The sequence below is a fragment of the Pelodiscus sinensis genome, chromosome 9, assembly GCF_049634645.1.
Source record: "Pelodiscus sinensis isolate JC-2024 chromosome 9, ASM4963464v1, whole genome shotgun sequence".
Lineage (NCBI taxonomy): Eukaryota > Metazoa > Chordata > Testudines > Trionychidae > Pelodiscus > Pelodiscus sinensis.
This window is the reverse complement of record NC_134719.1, coordinates 61384848-61409063: the sequence shown is the minus strand read 5'-3', so window position 1 is coordinate 61409063 and position 24216 is coordinate 61384848. Positions and strand designations below refer to the sequence as shown.

The 24216-nt window shown below is 54.9% G+C and overlaps 1 protein-coding gene across 1 annotated transcript in view; it reads right to left on the bottom strand.

The window, feature by feature from the left end:
• Window positions 1–18706, bottom strand: part of TNR (tenascin R) — a 242698-nt gene extending 223992 nt beyond the window's left edge. The window contains exons 1-2 of the mRNA XM_075936914.1: window positions 17019–18706; window positions 8302–8398 (exon numbers count right to left, since the gene is read on the bottom strand). The gene's annotated coding sequence lies outside the window, so the exon portion shown is untranslated. The remainder of the gene's footprint in view (window positions 1–8301; window positions 8399–17018) is intronic.
• Window positions 18707–24216: the final 5510 nt, after the last annotated feature.

Sequence of the window (24216 nt, the reverse complement as noted above, 5' to 3'; positions counted from 1 at the left end):
TGCTGCAGGGCTGCTGGCCGGGAGACACTTAGAAAAGCGCCTCCCAGGCAAAGCCTGCCTCTGGTACCCCACCCCCTCCTGCACCCCAACTCCCTCCCCCAGGTCACCATCCAAAGCCTCTGCATCCCCCTGCCCCACATCCCAACTCCCTCCCCGACCCTGTATCCCTTCCTACACCCCTCCCCCAAGCCAGAATCCTCTCTTGCAACCACATTCCCTCCCTGACCCAGGTCACAGCACCCTCCCTCTCAGACCTCACCCCATGCGCCCCTCTGCACCATCCTGGACCCTGCACCTCCTCCACAGAAAAGTGTGGCCCTCAACCACCTTCCAAAGCCTCAGAATGGTCCCCCACCAAAAATCATTGCCCACCCCTGTTCTAAAGACACAAAAGCACATCACAGCTTGTGTTCACTGTGGAGGGAATGCACCCTTCCACGTAACTCAGCATGGAGTCGGTGTAGAGTAAAGCTAAGCCACTAGCTAGCTACAGACACACAAGTTGGGCCAACGCAAGGTATTACCTCACCAACCGGGGCTCTAATATTCTGGGACCAACACGGCTTCAACACCACTGAAGTGGGGAACACGGGTTAAGCAAGGCCCACTGACAGGGATGAAGTGGGAAAGGGTTTGAGCAAATTCAAGGGAACACATACTAGAAGCCAGACTTCATCCCAGCAAGGGACAGTTTTGGTCAAGGGGCCTAATATTCAGTTTCCAGACACTTACAGCCCCATCTCTCTGTTTGCAGAAAGCTCAGTTCCCTTGTCTCAAGGGCGATGAAATGCCAAGGTGGTCTTGGCACCTTGCTTGTGTCTTCTGGAGTTCAAGGAGCCTTCTCCAAGGGGCAGGATGGCCTCACGCTGTTTTCCGCCTGCCAGTGCACTTCCCATCCTTCCCGGGCACACATGGGGCTTCCATGGTTTGGAGCCACCACACTTAATTTACGTAAGAGACAGGTAGATCGCCATCTACTCTCCTGGCTGGAAAGGACCCTCTCCACACACTTGGAAGTATAAAGTTGAAGTCACTGCATTATAAACTGGCTGATTGCACTGCTCACAAGAGACTGAGGCTGGGGACTGAACCGTTGAGTGAGCAGCAGACGGACAGTGTGTTCTTTGAAATATAAAACCCCCAACTTTCTTTCTGGTGGGGCACAGGCACCCGGCTGTCTCCTCCCCAGCTCTGCTTACCCACTAGGTCAAACACGGACTTTCGTCTCCTCTGCCGAACGACCTGGCTGGTCACCGAAGCAAACAAGCTCCTTTGTCGAGGGCAGACGTGTTTACCAACTCCCCTTGACGTGCCGGGTTCAAACGCACGCTAGCGATAATCCCAGCCTAACTCAACACGCCCTGCGTGCTGGCCCCACGCGAGCCCAGCAATTATCAGTGGGGTAGGAGTTTTCAAAGGGTCCCAAGACATCCTTTGCACAAGAGGTGTAACTACAGGGTGTGAATACACGGTTCTTACATTTTTTTGGCACAAGGATTCCCTTGTGGAGAGGGGGGGACCAATTCTTGCATTCTAGAGAGCACACTGACATTGGAGGAGGGTGGGAAGTGTCAGGTGGGGAGGCCAAATGGCCAACGCCCCAGGAGAAAGCAGCATTAGTGTGCAGCAGCATCAGGCTTCTCAGCGAGTTTCTGAGGGTGAGGGGGAGCGCAAAGCAGAGATTTCACACGCGCTCAAGGAACACTGGAAAAACAGGGTCGCTCTGGATGGTCTTGTGGAAAAAAGGGAGAAGTGGAGCACTGGGTTGAATAAAGCTGTGACTTCTTTACCCCAAGCACCACGGGGGGGTACCCCAAGCACCACGGGGGGGTACCCCAAGCACCACCCGTTCTTGCTGCTATTAAAAAGCAAGACAGATCAGATAAGTCGTCTCCTTCCAGACGGCTTTTCCTAACCCCCAGCTCACAAGGGGGGGCAACGCTGACAGCTCAGCCCTCTGCTTGCTGTCAGAAGGGAAGCCTTCCGGGCACACCCCCACGCTGGAGCCAAGGTTTGCTCGCAACAGGACTCAGGAGCCCCCAGCCACAACGACCGCAGGGCCACGTTCGACATGGGGCGAGCAGGCACAACTCCGCAAGGGCACCAGGAGAGGGCCCGTTACAGCGTCCTGCCACGTGCCTGGACTTCCCTTCCCTTTCAGTGGCGGCCTCTGCTCGCCCCACAAGGGATGGGAGAGTTGAGGTGCCGCCCTCAGGCCAGCCGCCTTAGCCCCCTGAAGGGGAAGGGCCGTAAGGAGTCCAGAACACAGTCCTTCCCCCTGGCAGAAGAGGGTTTGTGCCCTCCCCACGCTAAGCAGGGTCTGTCCCTCGGGGTGGGAATCGTTCCCAGCCCTACCCCCACAATGGGCAGATTGCGGGAGGGATACCTGCACCGGCTCTGCAGCTAGCACTGCAGGGTGCTCCCATGTCATCCTGAACCCATGGGACCCTGCACTGGGCGCTGTCCACCCTCAGCACGGCCCTGCCTGCCTGCCAGGCCACTCCCTTCCGAGCGCTCTCCAGCAGCCCCGGATTTTCGGAGCCCCCACTCCAGGCAGCCCTTCCGGCCTTTCACTTCCCCCCACCCCTCAGCTGCGTGCCTCTCCTCCCCAGAGCTCCTGCCCCCCTGGCTGAGGGAAGCTCAGGCTGCCCCGAACGCCCAAGAGGCCTAGGCACCCACTCCGGCCTCTCCGTTCCACAACCTGGGAGCCACGCAGGCCCCAGGGCAGCTGAGCCCAACTCCCTTCAAGGGGATCCCCGCGCGGTGGGACTGACGTGGAAACCTGTCCCCTAGGAACCAGGCAGAGGCCATGAACTCTGCTCAGGCCACCACGGTCGACCCTTTAACTGCCCCCGGAGCTAGGCGCTCCCTGGCTGCGACCAGAATGAACCCCCCTGGAGAGCAAGGAGGGGCAGGCCCTGGTCATACCCTCTCCGGAGAGGCTGGATGTACGAAGGGCCGAGGAGACAGACAGAGCTCATTAGACGCCGCGGAGTACGTTAGCATAATGCTGTCAGGCCCTTTCAGCGTCGCGCGGGGGCTGCAGGCAGCTGGAACGGCAGGAACAGCCCGTAATCGCCTGTCGCCTGCTAGGGCACTGGAAGCGCTTCGGGGGTTGGGCTTTGTGGATAATCAGGGGGAGCGTGTTAAGCCAGGAGTGATATTAAGAGGGTTTGACTATAATCGCGAAAGCAATAAACCCAAATCTCTAAATCCATCTAATACCTACAATCAACCACCAAATGATCAGATGTCCCGCGACAGCTGACTAAGCAGCACACACGGGCGGGTGTGCCAGGAGGGGAGGGTGCGTGAATCAGGCATTAGGCAACGAGGAAGGACTATTGGACCAGGAAATAAACGCCAGCGTTAGAGCAGCTCAGAGCTGCCCTGCTAGATGGTGCTGTGGACATAAGCATCTTTCCCTCAACCAGTGTTCCCTGTAAAATGAGCATTGGAGTAGCCGCCCCTGAGCGATTCCAATGCCGCCCAGCTCATTAGCACACCTCCCTCAGCTGACCACTGCATGTGTTTCTACTGGTGGTGCACAGCCACACATGCTGAGGTGCACATAAAATTTATTCCACACAGATGGACAGAATTCGAGGGAACGTTGCTCATGACTGGAGACAGATAAAAGGGGTCATAGTTTGGGGTTCGATGGGACAGGTGCGTACGGCATCAGGAGAACGCGGCTGGAGGACTGGTGAGAATAGGCCACCAGACAAAAACTGATTTCCACTGGGCTGTAAGTCCCAAATTAGTGCACTAAGGAAGTAGCATGATTATTCCTAACCATCCACAGGAAAGGGGATCACTGAACAGAGACAGAGCCCCCTTCCTTGCTCCCAGCTTAATGAATTCTGCAAGCACAAGTCAGAATTAGGGTAGCCGCTAAAGCTGAAGGTCACCAGTCAGCCTTAACTCTGCCCCACGCTTTATCCAGGATGACAAGTCTCAGTGCAAGGGCTGTGAGAGTCTGGATCTACAAAAACAACAAGGAGTCCTCAGGAATTAACAGATTTCTTTGGGCATAAGCTTTTCTGGGTCAAGACAACTTTGTCAGATGCATCTTGGTTTTTACCCATGAAAGCTTATGCCCAAACAGATCTGTTAGTCTCAAACTCAGGCCCAGAGAGACATCAGGGAGAGAACAGAAGGCCGCTCTGACATGGATGAAAGGAATGGGGTGCCCTGTAGCACTTTAAAAGCGGTCCGTGGCCAGACCTGACAAGCCGGCCTGAGGGAAAAAACTCCACAAGGACTAAAATAGACATTATTAGAGCAGGAAATTCTAAATGAGGTGGGCGTGATTTCTTAAAAGGCTTCTGCAATAAGTAGACCTTTCATCATGTCTCTCTCAAATGCCAGGAGCTGAGCTTACTGAAGGCCTGCTGGGCTCGGGGTAATTAGTGAAAGAGCAGAATAATATTGCAAGACTGCCCAGGAATAGAGGAGAAATCTCGAGGCGTCTCACACCGCTATGATCTGCGATAGCGAGACACACGGGAACGCCAGCTGGAAGGCAGGATTACCAGGCCGTAAGCTTGTCCACACCCCCGCCAATCCAGGGTCAGGTCTTGAAACACAGTGTGGATGCGACATACGGCGTCCATTTCAGTGTTACAATGGATCCTGGCTAGGTTTGGTACCACATTGATACCAGCGAGCCAGCATTTTAAAACCAGGCTTAAAGTAGGGTTTTGACCTCCTAGATTGACTGGCCAGCCATGATGGAGGGCACCAAAGCACGTTAGACCATTCCCTACCTGGCCCAGAACCCATCCCAATTGGGTGCGGGTAGAACAAATAGGGTCCAATTATATTTGAGTCAAAGGACTGGCTGCCAATGGGTTAAAGCTGTGATCAAGTCATTGATCTAAAGCCTCACACTGACAGGAGTTTTAACTCAGATGCAAAGCCAGTTTAGCTCCCATGTGCTATGCAGCTTTGAGCAGTGCTGTAGCTGGGGACATGGAGAATGCAGGATCTGGCAGTCCAAGTGCCTGCCTAGGATCCAAGTTTTGCATAGTGTTGGAGGCCAGTCAGAATAAACATGCAATCTAATACAGTCAATTGTTTCCTAGCACTGGTCACACTGAGTCTACACTAAAGGGGAAGGTCAGATCAAGAGACCTAACTCCAGCTACGTTAATTATGTAGCTGGTGTCGACGTACCTTGCTTCGAGTTTCCCTGCCGTCCCCACAGCGGATGGCCATCAGCTTCCACTCGCACAAGCGGGTGTACTGGCCACCATCTGAGTTTGATTTAGTGAGTCTAGTTCAGACTCACTAAATCAAACTCCGGAAGATTGATTGTGGCGTTTAGTGACTACGTGACCTGACCCATAGGCTGAAAATGTATTTTCCAGTCTCAGAGGGGTTGCCGTGTTAGTCTGTAACTTTAAAAATTAGTGGTAGTCCTATGGCACCTTAGAGACTAACAAAAAAAATAAATAGTATCATGAGCTTCTAGATATAGGTTTGTTACCATTAGCCCCACTTTACTGACTGCTAATACTTCCCAATATCAAGGGGAAATCAGAGGCCTTGATGAAAATCCAGGGAAATTTTTTTTAATTCACATGAATTTTTCATGACACACATGCATTAAATATAGTTTTGTTATTGTACGACATCGCCTTCAAGGGCAAGTAGCCTGATGGGGGTTGCACCTAATACGAGGTGGAGGTGCCAAACAGGCAGAGACTATTCCAGGAGGTTAACACCTTCATAATATCCAAGGTGAGTGAGTTTTGCACTCCGGGAAGCAGGTGATAACATGCATAGAACGGCAGTGGGTTGCATTTTAAGTTACTAATTGGCATTGCTGATTGAAACACATCATTGCAGGCGGGAAGGTAGGGCAGGGTGGGGGGTGGGGAGTGGAATTGCGTTTATTTACAAGTGTTTCAAGCCTGCAGAGATGCAAAGCAGGTACCACAATGCACACCAGAGAATGCCCTCCGCCTGGACAGTGCAGGACTTGTATTGGCAGTAGAGGGGCACGGTGTACAAAGCTTCCCGGGTCCTCAAACCTGGTTAGCACATGTCAGTCTAGTACGATTATTCGTTGTGCTGTGAAATCACCTAATCACCGACCAGGATCCCATTGGGCCAGGCACTACACCAACAGAAGATGTCGGTTCCTCTCTCAAGATTTTGCAGTCCATGAGTCAGGAGACAATAGGTGGGTGCAGACACTTTGGAGAGCACAAGGAAACCAGATGTTTCCTGGCATGACAAAGTGGGCATTGAGGTCAGCCTGTTCGCTTCGTTATGTTGCATATGATTTCCACTGCCTGCGGGTGTGCCTCAGTTACCCAGGAAAAAGGTGTCACCTGGTCACACACCCTTCCCAGGCTCAGCTTACCGTGAGTCTGGGCCATTGTTAACGTGACAGCCTGAGCACCCCCTTCAGTGAGTCACACCCGGAACTCCCATCCCCATCTAGATAGTAGCGCAGTGCCCAGGGAAACTGAGGCACGCACCTGGGGTTACGATGGGACAGTAGAAATCACATGAAACAAAGCAAACAGAGTGAATGCAATCCCTGCTTTGTCACACCTTGTCGCCATTAAGCTATCCCAAGAGAGACCTTTGGTAAGACGCGATGTATCTGGGTAACTGATTCTTTGCGTTGACTTGAAGAACATCTAATACACATGCACCTTCAAGGTAAGGGATCATTCGCTTCCAACCCCGAATTCATTTCGATTTGTAGACTGAGAGAAGGACCATTATGATACAGATTGACCCTCTGCATGTCACGGGCCCTAGATCAGGGTGGGGAACCATTTCTGGGTCGGGGGCCACTCACACACAGAAAAATCAGTCGGGCAGGGGACAGCAGAGACTGGTGTGCCAGTGCAGGCTCTCCAGTTCTGGGGGGATGAGCCCTGAGCCCCAGGGCCTGGATCCAGACAAGCCGGGGTCCGTATCTGGCCCCACCCCACCATAGATCCTCATAGTTGACTCCAACCAAGATTTCCTGAATCCTTGGGAAACAGTGTGAGAAGGGGCCATTTTCCTTAGCTGCCCTCCAGTCAGCTGTACACACGCCCTAGCGCCGCCGTGCCTTAGAGAAATAGCCCAATTCACGCCCAGTATTAGTACTACAAAACCAAGGCAGATTGAGTCTGGATCCAGGCAGGCAGCCGCACACTCACTAGACGAACAGGCCGAGGGGTGAATCAGAAGGAGAACCTACATTAGTAGCGATGGTTGGGCTTTTCTCCAGGCTAACGCAGCTCTGCAGAGACTGCAGCGTATTCCGAAGCAAACTGGCCCGAACGCCTGCTGCGAAGAGCTGTCGTTCCACGAGCGAACTGGGATTTGCACGGCCGGCAAATAAATCCACACGCTGCAGTTTCTCCCCCACGCAACTGGGCAATGAATCAATGCGAATCAGAGCAGCCTCCCTTATGCTACTGGTTTTCACGTGATCTTAAACCCGGATTTCCAGAGCGCTGCAGGTTTTCGGTACCGAGGGGGTAGAAAGACGCGGCCCACAGCAGAAACTGGAGGTTGGACTGCTGATATCTAGGTGTCCCTTGGGGAAGGTATGGGAGGGTGGGGCACATGGGGGCAACAGATACGCATGTCGTCTCAGATTCCTCTCTACAAAACCAGGGAGTGTTCTAGATCGTCTCTAGACCCTATTCACAGCGGCCGGGGAGAACACAGATTCATGAGCAGCACAGTCAGGTAGTTAAGCACCTGTTAAAATTCACACTAGTCACAAAGGCTGGGTTATCCGCAAGTTACCACCACTTAGAGACCGAGAGCAGCTCTGATGCTGAGCGCACTTTGGGAACCTCTCGCTAGAAAACCAGTGTGAGGTTGCCTGTGGTAAACTGAGGCAAAGAGGTCAAATATACTCCACTTACACCCACCAAGCAATTCAGCATCAGAATTAGGAGTAAAGTCAGTCCTGGCCCCCAGGCTCCTGCTCGGACCACTAGTCCTGCTTCCTAGCAGGTCAGGTACACATTGGGGATGGTACGGTCAGTGATGAGAACAGGACACGTTCTTATGCAAGTGCCAGTCGCCACATAGGCCAAAAACAACCCTCTGAATGCTCCATGTCAGTGCCTCAGCGGGTGGCGCTACTGATTCCGAAGGCTGGGATTCTCCCTGGCTGCCTGCATCTAGCAGGGCCTGTCTGCTGCCTCTGCCAGCAAAGATAAAGCCACCTGAGCAAGTCCCATAGTTGGGAAGGAACCCACACAGCCCAACCCCCTCCGCAGCTTTGAAAACACCCACCGGAGCGGTTAGGACGTTGCTACACGTTGCACTTACGAGTTTGCTGGGTTCTGCTCCGCACAGACGGCCTCTCCCTCGCCGCTCACCACTCCCGTCGCTCTACGCATCCTTCCCGCTCCTGCTGTCGCTGGCCCTGCAAGGGTCCAGAACAGGCGCCGTTTGGCAAAGGTCCCGCACCCCAGTAGGGAGCCACCGTGTCTAGCCTGGTGCTTCCACTGCCCCTCCTCGCGCAGCAGCCTGGCCTAGTTTCAGCCGGGGCCTAGGTACTGCCCCTGCCGCACCCCCTTGTGTCGAGGCGTCATATAGCCGGCTGCCCTGCTCTAGCACCTCCTCCCGACAGCCGCTCTGGTCCCTGGAGGGGGGGGGGGGGGTCTAGGTTACATTTGGTGCCACCCCTCCTGAGGGACAGTCTGGCAAAAACAAGTCACCACAGGGTCTCCCACCCTTGACTCCGGCCGGAGGGGCCCCTTTCCTCAGGGTCTCCAGTACCCATCGCCCTCCCCAGGGGCTTCCTGTCACCCCACATGTGGCCAGGAGGGGAGCCCTGCCCCATATACACAGGGTTCCTAAGCTGGGATCCCCCACCGAATCAGTTTCCCTCCTTTCCCCAGGCTGTCTCCCCTTCCTGCGGGTTTCTTCACTCCCTGCCACCAGAGGAACAAGCACCCTGCCCCCCACCCTCTGTGCAGCTCCCCTGGGAATTTCAGCTACTCTCCTCTAGCTCAGGACCACCCACCTTCTGCCTCTCGCCCACACAAGGAAACTTCCCACTCGCTCTGGCTCGGATCCCCTCCTTGGCTTGGGCCCAGTGCTCTGAGCGTCTTCCTCTGTGAAGCCCCAGTTCCTCCCCAGCTGGGCGTGATCACCCATTAGGCCGATACCCCACCAGGTGCTACCCACTGGCCTAATGACTCAGAGGCTCCTGCCCTGGTTATCCGGTGGGAGGTTTACACCCCCCATCAGGCTCTGCTTTGCCGGCCAAGCATTCTCACTGACTAGCCACCGCCTGGCCTAAGTTAGACACTGTGGCTCTGTGCCGGCAGACAGCTGCTGCGCTCTAGCCCAGAGCTAGCTGCATTTTAGCGAGATTGGGGGGCACTGGGAGTGATTCCTGGATACATTCTGTACAGTCACTGGGGGACATGCAAGCTGCTGTTACTTATAGCACAGTGGCAGCTAGAGCCCTGTTACTCTGGGTACTGTATGGACTCATAGTAAGAGGGAGCCTCGCCCTGAAGAGGTTCCTGTCTAAATAGATGAGAGAGACCGCGCAGAACACTGGAACTGGAAGGGACCTCAAGAGGTCATCAAGTCCAGTCCCCTGCCCTCACCCAGCTCTGTCTAGACCATCCCTGACAGGTCTGACCTGCTCTTATATATCTCCAGAGATGGGGATTCCACAACCTCCCTGGCAACTTATTCCAGTGTTTCACCACCCTGACAGAAAGTTCTTCCTAATGTCCAACCTAAACCTCCCTTGGTGCAGTTTAAGCCCATTGCTGCTTGTCCTGTCCTCAGAGGCCAAGGAGAACAATTTGTCTTCCTCCTCCTTGTGACACCCTTTTAGATTAATGAAAACCGCTGTCATGTCCCCCCTCAGTCTTCTCTTTTCCAGACTAAAGTCCAATTATTTCAGCCGTCCCACAGAATTTATTATCCTTCAGCATCAATATCCTCATTTTATAAATGGGAAACTGAGGCTCCAAGCAGCTAAGGGCTAGAGTCACAAAAGGGCAAAAGCACCTAACTCCCAGAATTGGGCCCCACTGGGACTTACAAGCCTCCGCTCAGCTGCCCCCCACGTGCCTTTCGTTTCCGCAGTCCCAGTCCCTGGCCGCCTACGTTTCTGCTTCTGAGCGTGCACCTGCAGCCCCAGGCCTGGCATTTGGCTGGCCCCCGCTGTGAGTGAGGCACAAAGCTGCGGCAGGGCAGTGCCCCTCTGCCCTGCTCACTGTGGGGCCCGATTCGCCAGCACCCGCAGGCCTCACCAACCAGAGCGGGCCCCATAAGGCTTCCTCGGTCTCTCCTGCGGAAGCAGAGGGTGTGAGGGGGAGGGATCCTTTCCCTCCACCTCAGACTAAACCCCGCGGGCACCTAACGCCAAGAGGGCAGCTTAGGCCTCGTGAGGGCACCTGAAAGTCATGCCGGGGCCGGGGCCGGGGCCGGTTCTGTGGAGCCTAGCCCTACAGGAGCCTGTGGGACAGCCAGGAACTGAGGGCAGGTCCCTCAAAGCCCAGTCCAGCACCCGCCTCACATGACCTGCCTCGTCCAGGTGGACGCAGCCCCAGGCCAACGTTCCTGCCAAGTCCACAGGACAGCCTGCAGTCAGAGGAATGTGGCGGGGGGGAAGGGGTCTCAAGAAGTCCAACTCCCGGCCCTCAGGCAGGCTCCTGCAAACCCGGGCTACCCCGGGGCGAGTGTGACAAGCCCAGCGCAAGCCACGGCCCGTGGGACAGGCAGAGCGGTTCGGCCGCAGAGGGCAGGGGCCGGAGGCCAGCGCAGCTGAGCAGAGACTCGGATATTCATTGGGCTTGGGTTTCCTTTAAAAAGGGAAGCTACACTTAGCCGCCGGAGGAGCGTCTTCCCCAGGGAGCCCTTGCCCTTTACAGCTGTGGTGGCACCGACCTAATTCCTGCCCAGAGAAATCCACCAGCCGCTGAGGGGACGGCGCGGAGGCGGCCAGCCTGGGAGGCTGCTATTGGAGCGGGGACGACCGCTGAGGCTGCTGTGTGGCTCTCAAGGGGGGCAGGGCGCCCTGTGACACCCACGTACCTGAGGCAGTGTCAGGACGGGCCCACCTGGCTCAAGGCGGGAGGGGTGGTACTGGGCTACGTCCCCTGTAGGCTGGGTAGCCCTGCGACCACTGCCAGCTGGAGGAGGGACGCAGAGCCCCGGCCTAGCTCAGCCTCCGGCCTGGGATGGGCCTGAGTGTGGCACCTCTCCCCAGGCCCAAACGTGGTAGCCGGGGCAGCCCCCTCCCAGCTCCGCCCCCCCCCCCCGGGGCCAGGGCAAGGGTGCCTGTCCTGCAGCCCCAGCCACGGAGCTGCCACGGAGGAAAGAGGTGCTTTCACGCCCCACCCCAGCTGAGGAGAGAGAGCTGGGGGAGTCCTCTCTCCTCACAGCAGCCCCGGAGCACCCCAAACCCATCAACGCCCCTCACTGCCAAAGCCCTCAGATCCTTGCACCCCAACCCTGTCCCGGCCCCCCAGCCGGCACCCTCTGCCAGGCCCTGAGCCCCCTCCCACACTCAGACCCTCTGCCCCCACACCTGCCACAGGAATTCACGCTGCTCCGGGGTGGGGGACACGGGGGGAACACTGGTCCTGGGGTAGAGAGTCGAAGGGAAGCCCCACAGGGCGCGTTGCAGGCTGCCACCCTGCTGTCTGCCAGGACGGGCCGAGTATCGCGGGAGAAGGGAGAAAACAGGAGTGTCTCCGAGGAGAGGGAAGCCCGGGAGGCCCTGTCCGTGGAGGCTGGAGAGACGGGGGAAGGAGCGAGTGTCAGGCGAATTGGTTTGCTGGGTCCACGCCTGTGGTCCCGGATCATTCCAGACAGGCCTCGCTCCGGCTGCGGGAGCACGCAGGGGTGGGCCTGGTGTCACGCAGCCACCGGCGGGCTGCTCCCGCTGCAGCGTTTATCTCCTCTGCAGCCGGTGCCGGTAATCAGCTGTCGCAGCACAGACGCAGCCAGGAGATAGACGGGGGCGGGGAGGGCAGGGAGCAGCAGCTGTCTGGCTGAAGAAGGTGCAGGGGAAGTGACTGATGCATCTCCCAGAGCGCGCAGTCGAGATTCCCCCTCCGCCGAAAGGTAATGGCCCGTTCCTGCCCCAAAGGCAGGGCCCAGCCCACCCGCGGGGGACCCTCCGCTGGGATACCCCGGGGACCACTACTGAATGCACCTTAGAACAACACTCGCTGTCCAGGCTTTTCTGAGCCTGATCCCCCGCTTGGGGCCGACACAGGAGTAGCCCCCCTGTCTGGTTCCAGGGCTTAGTCCACCTCAATTTTCAATATCTCCTCGGGGAGGCGATTCCCCAGCCTGTTCCTAGCACGGGGCCGGTGACATGCAACTCAGAGACTTTAAGGTCAGAAGGGACCATCATGATCATCCAGTCCGACCCCCTGCACGACGCAGGCCACAGAATCTCACCCACCCACTCCTGGAATAATCCTCTCACCTATCTCAGATATTGAAGTCCTCAGACGATGGTTTAAAGACCCCAAGAAGCAGAGACCCGTGCCCCATGCGACAGAGGAAGGTGAAAAACCTCCAGGGCCCGTCGCTCGGTTACCTCCTGTCACTCTGCGTCACGTCCCCTCGCATCGCTTCCCACCACTCCTTTCCGTGTCACCGACTTGGTCTTGGCTTGAAGCCCAGGCCAGCAGCTGGGGGAGCGTAGCCCCCGCAGAAGAAGGGTCTGAAATGCACCGCTGGAGTGATCCGCGGAATTCACACACCCGGAAACGCGGAGCGCGCCCGCCGGGGGTCCCGAGCTGGTGTGTGTCAGTGGGAGCTGCGCGGCTCCCCCGTGGTGCTAGGCGGGATACAAACATGTGACGACAGGACAGGCCCAGCCGCAAAGAGCTCACCAGGTAACTACACGCAGCAGGCAGGGCCTGCCGTCACCACCGCCAAGGGCTCCTCTCCACAGCCTCCCGCCCAGGCGCCAAGCAGCAGAGGCCAGGTGGGAAGGCACTGGCTGCTCCAGGCTTCGTCTCGCTCCACCAGGGTCCCACGGTGCTTCTGGCCCCAGCCCAGCTGTGCAATGGACAGGGGAGGGCCGCTGGGCTCCTGCTGCTATTCCGGGCAGGTTCGAGGTCTGCTCCCCTGCACCATGGGGATAGGGGGAGAGGCTGGCAGCACTGAGCGACCAGCGGGGGGAAGCAGAGTGGAGAAGCAACAGGAAGGTGTGGGTGAGGGGTCTGGGCGGGAGGGTGCAGGAGCGGGGTGGGGTATGGGTGTGAGAGTGGGATGGGGGGGTGAGATCTGGACATGAAGGGGATGGGAGGCGTTTACTTGGCTCCATGCCTCCCACCACTCCCAGGCTCCGCCCCCCGCTGCTCCCATTGGCCAGGATTCCGGGCTAGGCTACTTAAAGATCAAAGCCGAGGGAGGGCTAGAGAGAAACAGGTCCTGGTGAACTGCATCTCCCAGTCTGGGTAACAGAGACAGTGTGTGACTTGGCCTGAGGTGCTGAAAAACACACCTGAGAACCAACTTATGGGAAGATCAGTGCTCTCGAGATTGAGCCTCCAGGGTTTGATTTAGTGGGTCTAGGAAGGCCCCACTAAATCAAACTCCGATGGCATCCCTGTCAATCCAGGTACTCTATGGGGCCATGAGAAGTAAGGGACAGTGACAGGAGAGTTTTGCCCATCCACCTCCCACAGTGGGGATGCCTGCGAAATGTGATTTAAGGTACGTTGACTCCAGCGATTTAAATCGAGTTTATCACATAGCGTAGTCCTGGCCTAAAGAATGCAGACACGACCCACCAGAGGAGGGCCCTTGTAATGGGACTGGCACTTCCCCCCCACAATCCCAAGGCATTCTACAAACTAATGTGCCAAGACAAAGGATCCTTCCTCCACCACTGGAACGCTCTCACGTCCGAGCTGGACTGGCACACAGCAGTACTCCATAGCCACTTTGGGGCAGGAGCGCAGACGAATTCCCCGACATGGCAGGGTTGATTTAGGCAGCACCCTGCAATTACCCAGCAAGGATTCTTCCAGGGACTGACGCTTACATTTCTTCTTCTTGCAACATGTGCCAGCGGATCTTTACTGTGCACGTGGATGCAGAGCCTGGGTTTTATGTTTTATCCAAAAATGGAGGGGGTTTGATGCAGAGGGAAATTGAGAGGGTGTCCCGGAGTGTTTATCTGCAGCGCAGGGAATTGGCAGCTTGTGGTGGCAAAAACGGGAGATGTGGGGGAGGAGCTGAATCTAAGAGCCAGAGCAGGAAGATTTTCCCCAGCATTGTGATACTAACAGATGCTCTCCAGGGGCTATAAATCTGCACACGATCAGCTCACACTTGGAGAAACCCACAACTCAAGATGGATGCCAAGCAATACTCCCTCCTCGCGCAACCCCAAACTTTGGCCATGTTTGGGTCTGGATGGAAACTAAACCAAAGCCAAACGCGACAAGCAGGATCCAAGCTCTGGAATTGATCCGAGGAGTACCGACATCGACGGGAGCACCCTCAGCATTCAATTTAGGGGGTCTTTACTAGACCCGCTAAATCAAATGTCGAAAGATCAACCACAACAGCATCGACCTCTGCGTAAGCATAGACATGGTCCTATTATGTCATTCTCTCTCCGATTTCTTCCCATTGCTCATTTCCCATCGGCTACTTCTGCAGCCAAGTGCCACTCACATGTGGAGCCTTATTCTTTGTGTCCAGGGGTCGGCTGGTCCGAAGGGGCGTGTGGGGATAAACCCGACAATGACGTCACAACCACACAGTGTCCTCCTGCCGCTGGGGAACTCACCCAGAGCTGGAGCACACTGACTGGTGGCAGCAGAGGCAGAACATGGGAAATAGGCTTCCATGGAGCGGAGATCTACTCTATGGACATAGAGCAGGAGTCTCCAAGCTTGTTAAGCACCAGATCACGTTGCTGAATGTAAGCGCAATCCAGGATCTACCTCCAAGCCAAACACCCTGGCCCCGCCTCCTTTGTGCCCCCTCTCTAAGGCCCTGCCCCTGCTCACTCCATCCTCCCTCCCTTTCACTAGCAGGGCCAGTGGGTTGGGGCACAGGCTCTGGTCTTGGGATAAGGGATTTGGAGTGAGAGAGGGGCTCAGAGCTGAGCCGGAGCAGGGGTTGTGGTGTAGGGTACAGGTTCTGTAAGGGAGTTTGGGTTGGGGGGGCCCTCAGGGCGAGGGGAGGGGTTTGGGATGCTGGAGGGGGTTCATGACTGGGGCAGGGGTTTGGAGCTGGCTCCAGCAGGGCACCGCTTACCTCCAGTGGCTCCTGGGTGGTTGTGCAATGGGGCTAAGGCAGGCTCACCCCTATCCTGGCCCTGCACCACTCCCAAAGGCAGCCAGCAAACTTCCTCCCAAGTCCTGTTGTTGCTGCTTCCCCTCCGCACCCCGCTTTGTGGAGATGAGGTCCGAGGGGGCACTCTGACATCAGCGCCCCTCCTCTGGCCCCTGAACAGCAATTACAGATGTGGGGGACAGCTCCAAAGCAAAGGGCAGGAGATATGCAGCAGTGTGGGGGGTGGAGCAGCTGAAGTGTGGCCTTTGATCGCCTCTTGGCCAAACCAGTCAGGATCACCTGTCAGAGGCTCCAAGATCTACCAGTCGATCCCGATCGACTGGTTGGTGACCACTGACAGAACATGAGGCTGTCTGCACGTGCCCCTTGCCACTAATTATTCTGAGCACCAGAGGCGCCTGACTATACCCACAAGGGACAGAACAAAAACCGCTGGATCTGGGCACACCCAAGGTTTGGTATGTTCGGATCCAGATGCAAATGCAAACTCTACTTATAGTCCAGCAAGAGGAGCCAGGTCTGGGTGTCCCCAAGAGTCATGGGCAAAGGCAGCAGCAGCTGTGGATTAGCAGCGCCAGGCAGGAGCAGAGCAGGGTCCGTCTGTCAGAGTGGCAGATGCAGTCAATTGGGCGCGCTACCCCTCCATGCTCTGACTGAGGCAGGAGCACCTTGGATAATGCTGCTCACAGCATTAAAGACTGTACGATGCAGCATGCACACGAGGGCAGAGTTAAGGGGGTATTTCCTAACTTTGGAGCGCTTTGCTGTGCAACCTTCCTCACGTTCTGGCATGGGACTTTGAGGGATGTTTTCTACACAGACGATATAATTCCTGTAACGAGAGGGCTGGACGAAAACGTTGGCACAAGGGCTCTGCATCGCCTAAGCTCCTGAAATCTCTCTCTTTGTTTTTGTTTTTTACCATTCTCCAAGGGCTCCCGCCTGTCTCCGACAATCAGATTTGGAATGCAAACCACTAATGTGTTCTCAGTTAGGAGCAGCGCATGGCTGCAGGCTACAGACAAAACCCAGACTTCAAATGGCATCTGCCTGTCTGGGAGTCTATTCAGCACGTCAGCCTCTCTAGGATGAAATACCAGAGACATCGAGGGCCTCCCTAGGAAATAAAGGCTCTGCCTCTCTTTCTAGATTTAGGCTCACAGCCAGCCCCGCTCCATACTCTGGACAAGGACATGTCGTCTGGTCCGGGGCACTTGATTATGTGTCCGTCAGTTGGGCAGCTGGGGCACAGTGAGCAAATTAGGGTATGTCTACACTTGCACCCTCTTTCGAGAGAGGGATGCAAATGAAGCCAGGATTTAAACATCCCGTGCTTCATTTGCATATTCACGTTATGGCGCTATTTCGAAATAACAGACGCTGTTAAGACGCAGTGATTTCGAGAGAAAACCCTTCTCTCGAAATAACCCTTATTCCTCATACAATGAGGTTTACCAGTTATTTCGAGAGAAGGGTTTTCTCGCGAAATCACCGCGTCTTAACAGCGTCTGTTTTTTCGAAATAGCGCCATAACGTGAATATGCAAATGAAGCACGGGATATTTAAATCCCGGCTTCATTTGCATCCCTCTCTCGAAAGAGGGTGTACGTGTAGACATACTCTTACTGACACACATTTTGGGGGGGTTCTGTTTTAGTTAGGTGCATAAATCCATTGTGGAACTGGGTCTTGTCTCGCTAGCTTGAAGTCTGAGGGGTTGTGAGGGGGTTCGCACTCACCACCGTATCCCCCTGCCGTCTGTCTTCCGGAATTGGCTCCCTTGGCAGGTGGGGTGCCTTCTCTGGGGTGGTGTCTCCCCTCTTTACTCCCGGCTGCGGCGTCCTCTTCGCCACACTGCCCTCCGGCAGTGCCCAAGTCTGTCTCTGAGCCCCCCTTCCGGGGGTTGATGTTCCTCCAGCGGGCCTTCTTTCAAGCCCTGCAGTCTGGGGATTTGCGGGCCAGAGCTCCCCTAGCCCTGCCTGGCCTCCCCAGCCCTGCCCTAGCTCCAGGGAGCCTCCTCCTCCCTCAGCAGCCAGGTTCTCACTGCTCCCCTCCACAGCAGCAGCCCATTCTCTATTATAGCGCCCAGCTGGGCCCTAATGGGCTAGTACAGCCTCAGCTGGGCTAAATTCCCCAGCCCTGGTTCAGGCCGGGGTCTGCCCTTAAAGGGCCAGTGCAGGGCGAGCGCCCTGTCACAGGGGTCTGTTTGAAGTCAGAGGACTCCCTCCCATGCCACAAGCTGGACATGAGCTTAGGGCCTTGCTGTGGACAGGCAATGCTGTTAGTAGGCCAAATTGAGCACGGTTCCATAAAGGTAAGTCTGGGAACAGGTCCCCAAGAACCTCTTCCTGCCAACTGGCAGAGGGCACAAATTTCACCAGAGTCACAGGATGTGGTGTTAACAGATGAATTGACCAGAAATTTACCAACTCTGTCCACACGGCTACACAAGCATCACCATCGCAGGGCCTAACCACATCAGCCACAATGTCAAGGGCTCATGCAACTGCACATCCACTAACGTGATATGCCATCAAGTACCAGCAATGCCTCCCTGCCATGGATATTGGTCAAACTGGACAGTCTCTATGACAAAGGATAAATGGACACAAATCAGACATCAGAAATGGTAACACACACGAACCTGTAGGGAAACATTTTAACCTGACTGGACATAAGAACGGCCAGACTGGGTCAGACCAAATGTCCACCCAGCCCAGTATCCTGTCTGCTGATGGTGGCCAATGCCAGATGCCCCGAAGGAGTGAACAGAAGAGGGAATCTTGAAACAATCCCTCTTCCGTCATCCAATCCCAGCCTCCAACAGAGACGAGGGACACCATTCCTACCCACCCTGGCTAATAGCCACTGAAGGACCTAACCTCCATGAATTTATCTAGTTCTTTTTTTAACCCTGTTAAAGTCCTGGTCTTCACCACATCCTCGGGCAAGGAGTTCCACAGGTTGACTGTGCATTGCATGAAGCAAAACTTGCTTTTGTTTGTTTTAAACCTGCTACCTATTAATTTCATTTGGTGACCCCTCATTCTTCTATTATGGGAATGAGTAAATAACTTTTCCTTAGTCTCTTTCTCCATACCTGTCATAATTTTATAGACCTCTGCCCTATCCCCCCTTAGTCCCAATCATGGATTTTAAAGTAGCCATTCTTCTACAAAGGAATGGCACCACCCAATTAGAGAGACAGATTGCAGAACTGGAATTAATCTACAAATTTGACACTGTTACCCTGGACCAGAATAAAGACAGTAACTGGCGAACGCACTACAAAGCCAATTTCCCCTGCTTTTGACACCCACTTTTCCACATCAAAAGCTATTACAGACACATTCAGCCCACTTAATCAGCTTCCTTAACATGGGTCCTACAATTGACGAGGTGTTTCTTTTACTGTTATATAGATCTTGGATTATGTTATTTTCCGCTCCAACTCATCTGATGAAGTGGGTCTTACCCTTAAAAGTGATAATGGCTCTCTCTCTATATAGTGCCACAGGACTACTCATTGTTTTTAAAGTTACGGACTAATACGGCGATCCTCGAGACTTTTTACCGGAAAGTGTCTTCTGGTCAGCATCATTCCTGCAAAATGTACGTGTAGACCATACGGTCAGGGGATATGATATGTCTGTATATTGGATATTATGTTCTTCAAGCCTTTCAGCTAAAGACAGGTCACTTAGAGATAAGCTGCCTTCAGCTCGGTTCCACCAGACAGGAGGCATGCACTTCTCTGGCTGACCATCGAGTATGGGTCATTCAATGGACGTCGGGCTGCATATTGAGTCAAATGCTAATGAAAAAGTTGCAGGGATTTCAGGGGAAATCAACGGGAAGAAGTGAAGAACAAGGGACAGCTGGGAGAAGAGCTTTGGGAAGAGCAGGATCTGGATTTCGCACAGCGTCTCTCACACACGCCATCCCAAGATGGCCAATAGAGCCATAGAAGCCTTTTGGGAAAAGGCAGAATCACCTTTCCACACCCTCGCCCTTTCCGGTTCTACAAAACGTACTTTGGAATCGTTGGCGGCGGGGCCTCCCAGCTCTCCCAAAATCCAGTGCTCGGTGATCTCCCAGGGACAGCCTCTCGAACGTCGGCCCGACCTGGCACACCTGTCCACCCGTGGCAGCCTCACGGCCAGGGATCCATACACAGTCACTCCGATACACCGTGAGCACCTTGTTTAACTGCTCTCACTTATGGCTCGTCTCTCTACGGAAGCCGTCCCATTCTGAACAGAGGGCCTCTCTCTCTGCCCATGACAAGCGCAGTGGTGGGGATGGGAGGGACTCCATTGATACCAGCTGTGACAGCATCAGGCCTGAGGGACACCAGAGAGCGCTGGAGGGGAAATGTATTAGCCCCAGATTAGAGACACCGCTATGTAAACTAACAAAAATCACCGCGGGGGAGGCTTTCCAAGAGCATATTACAAGCAAGAAATTTAAAACAACGTGAATTTTATTACAAACAAATCTAAGATGTTTGGAGCTAGATACTTAATACACTTTAATCTAGTTTTGTGGTCTCTTGCTTTTTAATATCCACTCTCTCAAGCCTCGGGGGTCACCACATAACAGAGAGTTGCTCACTTGTTTTACATACAGCAGCACGGAGAAAAGGCCAAATCCCAGGCTGGCGCAAGCTAGCATTGACTTCAGAGGAATGTTATCAATGTACACCAGCCGATGATCGGGCCACTAAGGGATTGAGGGCTGCACCACAGGTGGCTAGGAGACATTTGGATGGGTAGCCAGACAAACCGTCCCCCGCCTAACAATGTCATTGGTATTTCCAGGCATTGAGCATCCAGGGGGTCCAATGAAGAAGAAGAAAACCTCCCTTGGTTTAGGTGGTGTAGAAACAGAGAGTGAGGTCCTGCCACAATCTAGCTAGACAAAGGTAGTATTATCTGCAACTCCCCCGTGGGGGACTTGAGGCCAAGAGAGACTAAGTGAATTGGCCAAGGTCCCGCTAGGAGGCAGTGGCAGTACTAGGAGTTGACTTCCAGAGCTCCAGAGGCCCAGTGCAGCACCGTAACCAGGAGAGCATGCTTTCTTGGACAGCGAGTGGTGCTTGATCATAGAACCATAGAATACTAGAACTGGACAGGACCTTAGGAGATCATCCACGCCAGTCCCCTGTCCTCATGGCAGGACTAAGTACCGTCTAGACCATCCCTGACAGGTGTCTGTTCAACCTGCTCTTACAAATCCCCAGTGATAGCGATTCCACAACCTCCCTAGGCAATTTATTCCAGTGTTTAACCCCCCGACAGGAAGTTTTTCCTAATGTCCAACCTAAACCTCCCTTGCTGCAGTTTAAGCCCATTGCTTCTTGTCCTGTTCTCAGAGGCCAAGGAAAACCATTTTTTTCCCTCCTCCTTGTAAAACCCTTTTAAGGTGCCTGAAAACCACTATCCTGTCCCCTCTCAGTCTTCTCTTTTCCAAACAAAACAAGCCCAGTTCCTTCAGCCTTCCCTCATCGCTCATGTCTTCTAGATCTTGAATCATTCTTGTTGCTCTTCTCGGGACCTTCTCCAATTTCTCCACATCCTTCCTGAAACGTGGTGCCCAGCACTGGATCCCTTTGCGCCACCGGCTGAACCCCAAGGGGGGGGGGGTGGTTTTACACGCAGACTTCGTGTGCAGCGCGCCACGGGATGGAGAATATGATGTTCTAAGCAACGAGGAGAGACTTGTTTATTAGCGGTACCTACACAAACTGGGTCCTGGACCTGACCCCATCCCTGTGGTTGTTTTGTTTGCAAGGGAAGGGAGAGGAATGCAAAGAACGGAATCTTTTTTTTTAAAACATAGTTTGATTTCAAGGCCACCACTCCTGCTTGGCTGACGTCTAAGGTACTCTACTGATCTGGGAGTCCCGACTCCGATTCCACAGGAATCTAACTAAAAGCGGTTAGCAGTCTGAGGAGACACCCACGTCAAACCAAGAGGATGTTTGACAAGGCAGATTAGGCCTGAAACTGCCCCAGCCAACCCAGGCCTTAACAGCAGCTTGGATGGGGCCTGATGGCAGCTCTCTCGCTCCTTACAAGGAACGGGGAGAGGAAGCGGTGGCAGACAGGAGCTGCAGAGAAGTAGGAGGCTCTTGCCACAGACCCTGGTTGGAGGAAAGTGGGTCTGGTACAGCCACTGCCAGAAGGCTGGAAGCAGCAGCTTCACGAAGAGCCGACAGATGGAAGATGAGCGCTGGGGAGGAGATGCCAGAGCTGAGTGTGAGCTTGTGCCGGTGGCATTCTTTGGGGACCTTGAGGGTGGCTGTGGGCAGACTCTGTCAAGCCGGGCGGGGGGCAGTGATAGCCATGAGGAAGAACTGTGAGGCACTCTTAAGGGGTCCCGAAAAGGGAGGTGGAGGCAGGGGCCTGCAGATCTTCCCCCGGCCATGAGGCAGCTGCCCACAGTACACTGGTAATTTGAATGGACTTTGAGTCCTCAAATGCTTGAGGAGCCAGGCTCGACGTGGGTTGTGCCTGGTACTTCCACAACCCTGGCCTCGATGAACAGCGTCAGACCCGCAAAGGGGCATTAAACAAGCTGGTGAAGAATGAAAGAGCCAATACTACAACCCTTAGCAGCCCCCCCCGAGCCCGTTTTCCTTGTGTGAGCATGGAGGAAAACCCTGGCCGAGTGCACTTGGCAGGCTCGTGGGCGGAAGGCACAGATGCCCACCAGGAACCCAGCCCCTCCGTGCCCTCAGAAATCACGCTGGCTTGTATCTCATTTGGAGGCAATTTGGCTCGTCCCTCCTGCCGATTCTTTGTCTGCTTCCTCCCGGGGTTTGTTCCCCCCCGCCCCTTTGTTGCTATTATTAGAGATGTTTGCCTGAGCACAAGCCCTCTGTCTTTCTAAAGAATGCACTGGCTCGGCTGCTAAATCCCCCCTCTCGGTGTCAAACCACTCTGACATTGTGAAGTCATAATCACTTCCATGGCAACCGCCTGTGATGTCACAGCCGGAGGATACGACGTCAGCTGGGGCCATAACCGTCAGGGGAGGATGAAATGTAACAAGCCTTCTGGGGCCTGGGATAAAGTCTCAGGAAGCGGTCTGCACAGAGACAGGTTTGCTGTGCTTTGCTTCCTGCTTAAATGACCAAGCAGAGGCTACATGGCAAGACCCTGGCTGCTGAAGCAATTGCTCGCCTGTTGCTTATTGCCGCCTTCTGAAGTCAGCGCTCGCGGGGTGTGATGCCACCGTTAGTGCCTGCCGAGATCACTCCTCTCCGTGTAACCTCACAGCGGAGACACAGGAGCAGGGCCTGCGCCGAGCTGATAATGACCGAGTATCCAGCAATCCGCCACTCTGCAAACCCCACACGGCACGGCAGACAAGCGGCCACCTCTGGGGTGTGGACGGGAAGTTTTGCCAAAGCCAGTGCGACAAATTTCTACAGGAAGCTGCTGGAAGATGCTGAACGTCAGCTCAGAATCTTTGTTTCTAAAGGAATCAACTTGAAACCCCCCCCCCCCACACACACTCACACACGATGGCTGAGCCTCTGTGCTGTACTTTTGGGCTGTTCTAATTTCCATGGAGAACTGTGGGCCGGCCCTGCTCTCTGTGGAGCCGTGAAGCCGGCAGCGACTGACTGGAGAGGGAGGAAATCCTGCTTTGCTAGGGCCAAGATTACCAAAGCAGCCTTGGGGATTTCAACTCCCTTGCCCATTGAGGCTCATGGCAGCTAAATCGCCTGGGCTTCTTTGAAAGCCTCCGCCACGGCACAGCGGCTTGACTGGCTTCTAAGCAGAGCGTCTGTTGGTGATTCTCGGGAGGTCTTTAAGAAGCAAAATTGCCTGGGAATAAAAGAGCTGCATGGGGGAAAAAGGGACCCTGCATTCCCTGCTCGCTGGCACTGCCCCATAGCTGAGACTGGCTCCAGGCTTGGGGATAACGGAGGGAGTTTTTCTTCCAACACCTGGGATATTTCACTTCCCTCCCCTGCCTCACACACCGGAGGGAAGGGGGAAGCAGACTACCAAAGCAAAGGGCAATGGAGAAAGGGCAGCGAGAAGATTTTTGCTATTCCTCCGTGGGAGAACGCCAGGTTGCCTGGCAGAAAATCACAGCGTCAAGCAAGCGGCTGATAATTCGGCGGGAGCCAGAGACCGGCTGAAGCTGACACCCACAAACGAGAGATGTCAGCTCAACAGCTGCTCCTGACACCTCAGCAACTAATTATTTTGCCGCCCGCTTTGGTCGGCTTGCTGGAACAGCCCAGGGGCTGCCTCGGCCCTGTCAATAAACCCGAGTTTGACTGCCTGGTAGGGAGAGGGGGAGGAAGAGAGCCCTCGCTGGGCTCACCAGGGGATCAATTGAACTTTGTGAAGGTCACACAGCGCTGGGAGTGAAGGGGGAGCTGGGAATAACCATGGGAGGGGATGGAGGGCTTCAAAGGGCCTGAGTCACATCATGGCTAATTAAAGGGATGCTGTCAAGAGGCGTCAGAGGTGGGCAAATTGGAGAAGGTTCAGAGCCGAGCCACCAAAACTACCAAAGATGGATTCCTGAGGTAAGATGAAGGCTCCCGTTCAGCCATGTTCCTCAGAGCGTGACTAACTCCAAGCAGCCCCAAAGGTCCCTCGAAGCCACCCCTCCAAAGGGTGCCAAGACCCCAGGAAGGGGGCCAGACAAGGGCTTAAAACCGGGGATAATGGAGTTAAGAAAAGGAGCAGTCAGGCCAAAGTGGGTCTGCCTCTTTCAGAGAGCGGCCACCTCTCCCCCACACAAATCTAGTCGTAAGCCAAGCCTGCGGCCCTCCCAGCTGGCACACCTCACGTGTGGCCAATGCCACGAGGAAGGGACTGAGCCCAGTTGTAGCCTTGGTTAATGGGACTCTGGATGGAACTGGGGGAGGAAGAGCCAACGTCATAAAGTCAGCCAGCAGCTATGGGT